Source organism: Medicago sativa, chromosome 5 (genome assembly GCF_051527215.1).
Source record: "Medicago sativa cultivar Bolivia chromosome 5, Bolivia_mono, whole genome shotgun sequence".
Taxonomy (NCBI): Eukaryota; Viridiplantae; Streptophyta; class Magnoliopsida; order Fabales; family Fabaceae; genus Medicago; species Medicago sativa.
The window spans coordinates 71,778,577-71,786,443 of record NC_140753.1 but is presented as its reverse complement, the minus strand read 5'-3'; positions in this window follow the sequence as shown (position 1 = coordinate 71,786,443).

Sequence of the window (7,867 nt, the reverse complement as noted above, 5' to 3'; positions counted from 1 at the left end):
ATATTTGAGTTTGTCCAATTTTTATTTACTTTTAAGTGGGTTAACGGACTATTGAGTTTGATTTAGTATAAAGAAAGTATCGACTGAACCCGTACGAATGTCCGGGATCGGTGGGTGGTGTCTCCGCCACTGCCAAGATAAGATATACATGTTAAAACATGGAGATCAATACATTACTACGTATTATACCAAATTAAAGAAATTATCGCAAGAAATATTCGTACATTACCAATTACTTGCACTTGTAATAACATCAAATGTTCATGTGAATTGTTACCCAAGATTAGATAATAGAAAACAAACTAAGGTAATAGAAACATCTATCTATTGTTATTTATTATTTCTCATCATGATAAACAATAATAGATCAACTACATAATGTATAGCTAACATAAAACGTTCCTAAATCATATCCCAATTGGTTTGTTTGGAATCAACTTGGCGTATTTGGGTGAGTTTTGAGAAGGTGGGCAAAGGAAAGGTACAGTAACATCGATCAATATTGCAGGTCCCATGGCCGTTAAGTTCTGTTGCAATCCCCAGTACCTGGAACACATATGCCAAAACTGTACAATAAACGAAAACGTCTTTCTTGGCTATATAAAGAATGATTTAATTGTGCTTAAAAGCCATTAATATTCGATTTTTTTTGAAGGAATTATTTGACTTTTTGTTGACAAAACCATTATATGTGACATCTCACTATAATTTGTTTATCCCATCATACCCATAATTTAAGGAAGTGAATTATTTAAATGTAATTCGAAATCAGATGAAGATTTGTTCATATATGAGACGAATACACATACTAATATAAACCGTCAAAATTTAATTAATTCCTTTTAAAAAAATCAAATTATTTCTTTTAAAGAGGGAAAATTTAATTTTCAAAAAAACTATTACAATTTCCTAAAATAAAAATGATTTACCAAGTCATCCGTCAATCAAGTATTTTTTTCATGCAATTCGTTGTGGTTATCTTTTTTTTTTTTTTTTTAAGAAGCTAAATTAGCCCATCCAAATTGGCATTAGAGTGAATCGAACCTATTTGAAGAAGCTAAATTAGCCCACCCAAATTGGCATTAGAGTGAATCGAACCTGAGACCTTGAGGAGGAGCACACTCTCAGGTCCCAAGCCAATACCACTAGGCCAACCCAAGTGGCTTTTCGTTGTGGCTATCTACTATAATCTGACAATTTTTTTTTTTACAAAACAAGGGTGTGTGCGTGGTTCAAACACCGACCCCTGTATATTACAATGCATTGTCTCAATCAACTGAGTTATGTTCACAGAAACATTTTTAAAAAATATTTAAGAATGGGATTAATGGGAATAATAAATTATAAACTTATTTTTAAGAATTTTACAACCTTAAAAATTTGAAGTTAACGAAGGATGAGCCGATTGATAAGGAGTTGACTTATTCATAAGATTATGGGCTCAACTTTCACCGAGAATATGAGAGTATCTTTGATGGATGATCTGTAGACACTCTAAATTTTAAGGTTTGTCATGACTATAATAAACTTCCGGACCCCAACTCACTTAAATTTTTGTAAACAAAAAAATTTGAAATAATTTATTCATGATCAATGAAAAGAATGATGCAAAGGTTCCTAGAATATTCAGAAATAAAATATCACTTCTTTTTTCTGTCAAAAATAAATATCATTTTTTTTAAGGGTTAATTAAGTAAATGGTCCCCATAAATATTCAGAATTTTGTTTTTAATCCTTATAAAATAAAATCACACTTTTTAGTCCCTATAAAATTTTTCATCAGCATTTTTAGTCCCTATAAAATTTTTCCATTAACATTTTTAGTCCCTGTCAAAAATTTCCATCAACATTTTGGTCCCTAAAATGCTTAAGGAAAATGTCACAGGGACTAAAAAGTGTGATTTGATTTTGTAGGGACTAAAAACAAAACTGTGAATATTTATAGGGACTAAATACTTAATTAACCCTTTTTTTAAAGGGACACTTGGTCACTAATACATTTATCACTTTTTTCTTTTGCATCGATGTTATTTTAAGAGACGGTCTCTTTCTACAAGCTTAAAAAAGGTTTTCTTGCAAAACTAATATGCTACGTCGTAGGTTTTTTCTTCTCTTTTATCTCCTATCCAACCTCGTTTTCATCTTTCTTCGGTCTTCACCCAATTGTCTTGGTTCGCCCAATTCGTCAGTTTCCATAATTTACAGGAGAATTTGTGCGAACCAATTTGCAAAAGTACCATGAAACCGGTATGCAAGTACCAATTCACAAGTTCCCAATATGTTAAGATAATTATGTGATGAAACATGACATCCATGGAAGGAATGAGAGAAATCTAACAAACTTTTTGCAGTGATGGAAATGGAATATTACAAATGAGTGAATCCCACTAATGGAGTGGTTACAAACTATTTATACTACTATCTATTTGGATTAATATACCACTAATCCTATATCTCTAATAAATTATGTGAATATGAGCTTGTTGTTTCTCTTAATATCCATTTATACTTTGATGCTAATTAATAATTGTATTATACAGGGAAACTTTTCCAGGAAGATGCCTGGTGTATATGACTCACACTCTAAGATGGCTATCAATTGCTCATGATTTCATGTCAGTTCATGCTACAAGGGGTTATTTTAAATGCACCCACAACATTATTATCTTTGAAATGGAACAAGTACGTGAGTTTGGCCCTCAAGTAAAGGGATTGGAAACAATTAATTTTTCCAAGAAAAAAGAAAATATATGCATTAAAACAATTTTTTTTCTTAATTTATATTTTAAAAAAGGAGATAGAAATCTTGTTAAAAAAAAAAAAGAGATAGAAACAACACTTGGAATTTCAAACATTTATCTTGGGACAAGATTAGATTCAAGAGATTCACAAACTAGAAAAATCCCTTTTTTTCCTATCTCTATCCTGATGAGCCGAAACCAAAGCTTTTTATTTTTTGTTGCAAAATACTTCGAGTAAGTTTTGAATGAGCTCCGTGAAAGCTTGATGTAAATGAACGAATTTTTGTCCTTCGTTTTGGAGCGTTATAGATCCTTGTTTAGCTAACATTCACATTAAAGAATTTTACTATGGCCTACCCTTCACAATATTATTTGTATCACAAGCGTTTGTTTCACTTTCGCAGAAAGAGCAGCAAGATCCTTTGGGTTGAAATAACAAATTCAATTTTGAAATGAACTTTTGATCTTCATCTTGTCCATATTTTTGCTCGGTAATTTTACACATTGCAATTTTAATCAAAACCAAGATATTTAATTAGCCAACAAATGGTGAAAGAAAATATAAATCGATAACTTTTGGCAAAAAATCACTATTTTCAAAACAAAAATTTAGATTACAATCAAAATTTAAACAATGTGTGAAGCTGATGTTCTAGCTTAAATATTATTTTGGCCGATGATGTAAGAGGTAGTAGGTTATGTGTTTGAGTTTGCTCCATTTTCTACCCCATTTACAATCTATTTACAAGAGAGATATACTATACACAAGTTATTTATTTGTGGGATCCATTGTAGTAAGTGGATAGTCTAACTAATATTTCTCTTGTGTCTATCATTTTTATAAGTAACATTAAATAGAGGATATATAAATAGAAAAAATAAAACTTAGGCTTACTATGTTTCTCATAAATAGAGAGTGTTGAGTAGAAGGAAAAACTCATTTGCGTAAAAATGAATTTTTTTTCTTAATAATTTATTAATACTCACTATAGTCAATTAGGTAGTACAGTTGCTACAAACCGAAGCTCTATACTTCCATATTTACCATATTTTTCACATGTCACATACTGCAAACTTGTACCAAGTACCAACACAAATTGCAAATTATTTGACTATGTTTCTCATAAACGAATAAAATAGCTACTGGTTTACTTTATTAAAAAAAAAATACTAGTGGTTATCTGTAAATTAAAAAAGGAAATAACTGGCTAGAAGAATAAAATTCCCTGGCCGACCATACCTAGTTTATATTAATAATTGACGAAGCATCACCACAGAATCCACAGTAGCACACCAGGCAAATTCAATGATTATGAATTCCGGGTTCGACTCCCGGCTGTGGAATGTTTTTTACAATCTTTTGTAATTTTTTTTTTAACATCAACTCTTCCGTTTTTTATTTTAACTGTTCCCGTTTTATGAAATTGAAATTGTCATACTAACTTTTTTTAAGGGTTATACCAACTTTTTTGTGGGGTACAATATCACTTCTTTTTGGGCAATGAAATTGTTATCATATTTTAATAGATTTTTTTTAGATGAGTTGGATTTAGGTCTTACCAGATGACATTAATGTACATCGACCAATATACTTATAGATCATCCACTAAAAAGATGGTCACGACAGCAAAGGAATATAAACCTACGCCTATACAGTAATATGAGTCAATTCCTTACAAAGTGAACTAACATTGACATTTTTTTGTGTCATCTATAACAACAATATGTAAAGATCATAAATCAAGTTATGTTGCCTTTTATTCATTTCATTTTTCCTCTTCATTTAAACTATTTTGTTTACTATTTAATTAAAATATGAAGCTCGCTATAATAGGAACAATATTGAAGCTTATTTTAATTTCTTTTGCCAAATGTATTTGATCAGAGAAATGTATTTGATCAGAGCATATGTCAAAATTGATATCTCTTTATATATATATATATATATATATATATATATATATATATATATATATATATATATAATTAAGTGCCGTAAAAGAACGACGCGCTCATCTTTCCGCTAGTAATAGTATAATATGCATACATTTATTTATCGTTATACATTCTTTACATTAACAAAAAAATCTACTGTGTAATTAATTAGGAATGTTCAAAGTTTACAAGAGTTTTAAATTCAAATGTCTCTTTATTTATATATACAAAAAATTATACACGAGTGGAAGACAAACGAGCAACAAATTGCACACTAAGTCTTTTTGAATGACAAAATTTATCCCTTAAAATTATAATAAGGGTTAACATTGTATACACCGATAGTGTAAAACAAATTTTACATAGATGCATATAAATTAATGTTTTATATTAAAAGGTTTTTAAATTGCCAAACAACTTTTTAAAGATATAGTTAGCTTCTTTATAAGATTTTAATTATCATACACTGGAAATGTAAAATTATTTTGCACATGCATTCAATGATATGTTGTCACGTCAATAATATATATGAAACATATGTCATATTCATTAATTGACATGACAATATATCATTAGTACATGACAACACATCATGTTAAACATGTGAAGACACACCTTCTGGAGTACAATCACAATATTTAAAATGCAACACAACTAGGTTAGGTCATCTGTAGCTCTCCATCCAGGGAAAGTCTAAGTCTTGACCTATGACAAGAATCCTAGATAGATCTTGGCACATCTCTAGGTGTTTCAAATATCTTGTTTAAGTTCAAGCAATCTTTCTTGTTCCCATCTCCTTTTGATGCTTAATTAGGGACATGACTCATATTAAACAAACATTTCCATTCCCATCTTCTTCCTAGATATAGTCATCGAACAGGGATGGTATGTGCTCCTGTTATAGCAAGCAAGGGTTTGGTGGGTGATAATACTTGTCTTATTCAAGTCTATCAGGGTTGGGTGGGTGATATCGTAAGGGTTTGAATACAATTGTACATATGTTTGCTTGTTTATAAATGTGGGAGCTATATTATAGATGTTGCATTTTAGAATGTTCATGATATTCATTAGGAGTATTAGTTTATTCTACTAACTACTCAATATTCTACAAAGATCTAGAAGTGTGCTTATCACTAACAAGAGTGATTCTATAACTTTCTAATGTATTCTTGAAATATTTAGAAAAGTGCATCATATTTCAATACTCCTCCTTGATGCATATTTCAAAAACTTCAAGTTTAGTATGTAATTTTTCAAATATGGGTTAGTGAAATTATCTCCTATTGCATTGATACTCTTAGGATATAATATTTGATTTTGAAATGCAATACCTCACTGTGATACTATTTTTGGCACACCTTTTGCCATGATATTTGTTATTAGCCTCTTTGTGGCCTTGCTAAAGATGTATGAAAGACCATTATCGCTCCTTATTTGCACTTGTAATCTTCCTTGTTTGTTTTGTTAAAGACTTCTAAGAAGAACCACTCTTGCTGCTAAGTTGCATGTGAATCTTCTTATCGATCTTGTTCAAGATTTCTGATAAGGACCACTCTTGCTTCATAGTTTCTTGTGAGTCTCCTTATCAATCTAGTAGAATAATCTTGATAGAGTCTCGCTCTTGCTCTAGAAATTGTATTTTTCTTCTTATGTTGAAGTTGAGCATCAAAGGCCGCAAGTCTCCATTTTTATTTATTGCTTAGGCTTTGTGCTCTACCTGAACATGAGACTTATTGTCATAGATTTACGACATTAATTGGACTTAAACTTAAGAGAGCCAAATTGTTAGGCTACATGAACTCCTCTCTTGCCTTCTTAGTTTTGGGTTTGAACTCAAATAAAGTCGGGTTGTGTGGCTACTTGTACTCTTTTTGTGTTCGAGTAAAAGACCTCATTTTCTTGTTTAGTGGGATAATAGAAGACATACTATAGAATAAATAGTTTAAAAATATATAATTGGTGACAAAAGATCATATTTTGCTACGTCTAGTAAATGACATAACATAACTCTGCTACCATTGTTAAACAAATAGTGTGAGAGCTAGTGATGATGTGTTTAGTAATATGAGATAAGAGCATCACATTAATAATTAACATATTTTAGGAGGAGAGATATAGTGTGGTGAAGCGTCGATGTTGTTGACATTTACATCGCAAGGGCTTGAATACAATTGTATATATGTTTGCCTATTTATAAATGTTGGAGGTATATCCTAGATATTGCATTCTAGAACGTTCATGACATTTTCTTATACAAATGTGGTATTAGTTTATTCTAGTGACTTCTCAATATTCTAGAAAAATCTGCAAGTGTGCATTATCCCTAACAAGAGTGATTCTATAACATTTTAATATATTCTGGAAATATTTAGAAATGTGCATCATATTTCAACAAAGAATAAGAATGACATAGTAGTAACAAACATATCAATGACATAGCAAAATGGTATTACAAGCTAAAAAGTGATGAGACGTCAACACAACAACTTGAGGGTCTAATATATTATATCTATTAAATTAAACTCTCAAACTATTTTGTTGACAATTCATAAATTTTATGCTATGTATTCCAATTTTGCCATGTCAATTACTTCCCCAATCTCAATTATAAGCAACATTTCACTTTTTAAATTCATTGAATAATTATTGTGTTTGATCTATATTACATGTCAAATATAATAGTTATGAAAAGAATTAAAAAATGATTTATTACTTATAATAATGGTCTATCCTTGAAAATTTGTGGGTAATTCATCTAACAATTTACGAAAATTAGTCGTATGAGTAAATTTCGTAAGTTGTACCGACAAACTATTTTTTCTTTTTTCTTTTTGCGAACCCACAAACTAATTTTTATTACACTTACAAATTTACTCATGTGACCAATTTTTATTGATTGTAGGATATATTACTCACAATTTTCCAATTATCACCTACAACAAACATTATAATTTACAATAGTGGCAATGTTCACTCTTTCATGAATTATGATGAAAAAATAGCTAAGTTTAATATTAGTTGTTATTTTGGCTCTAAGTCTTCTCACATTGTGATCATATTATATTTAACTATACATACATACACACACAAAGACATTCCTCTGGTCTTACATCCATAAATATATGTTCATATCCACAACATGTATTGTAACAAATTTTTATGTTCCTTATGTTGTATCGTAAATGTTTATA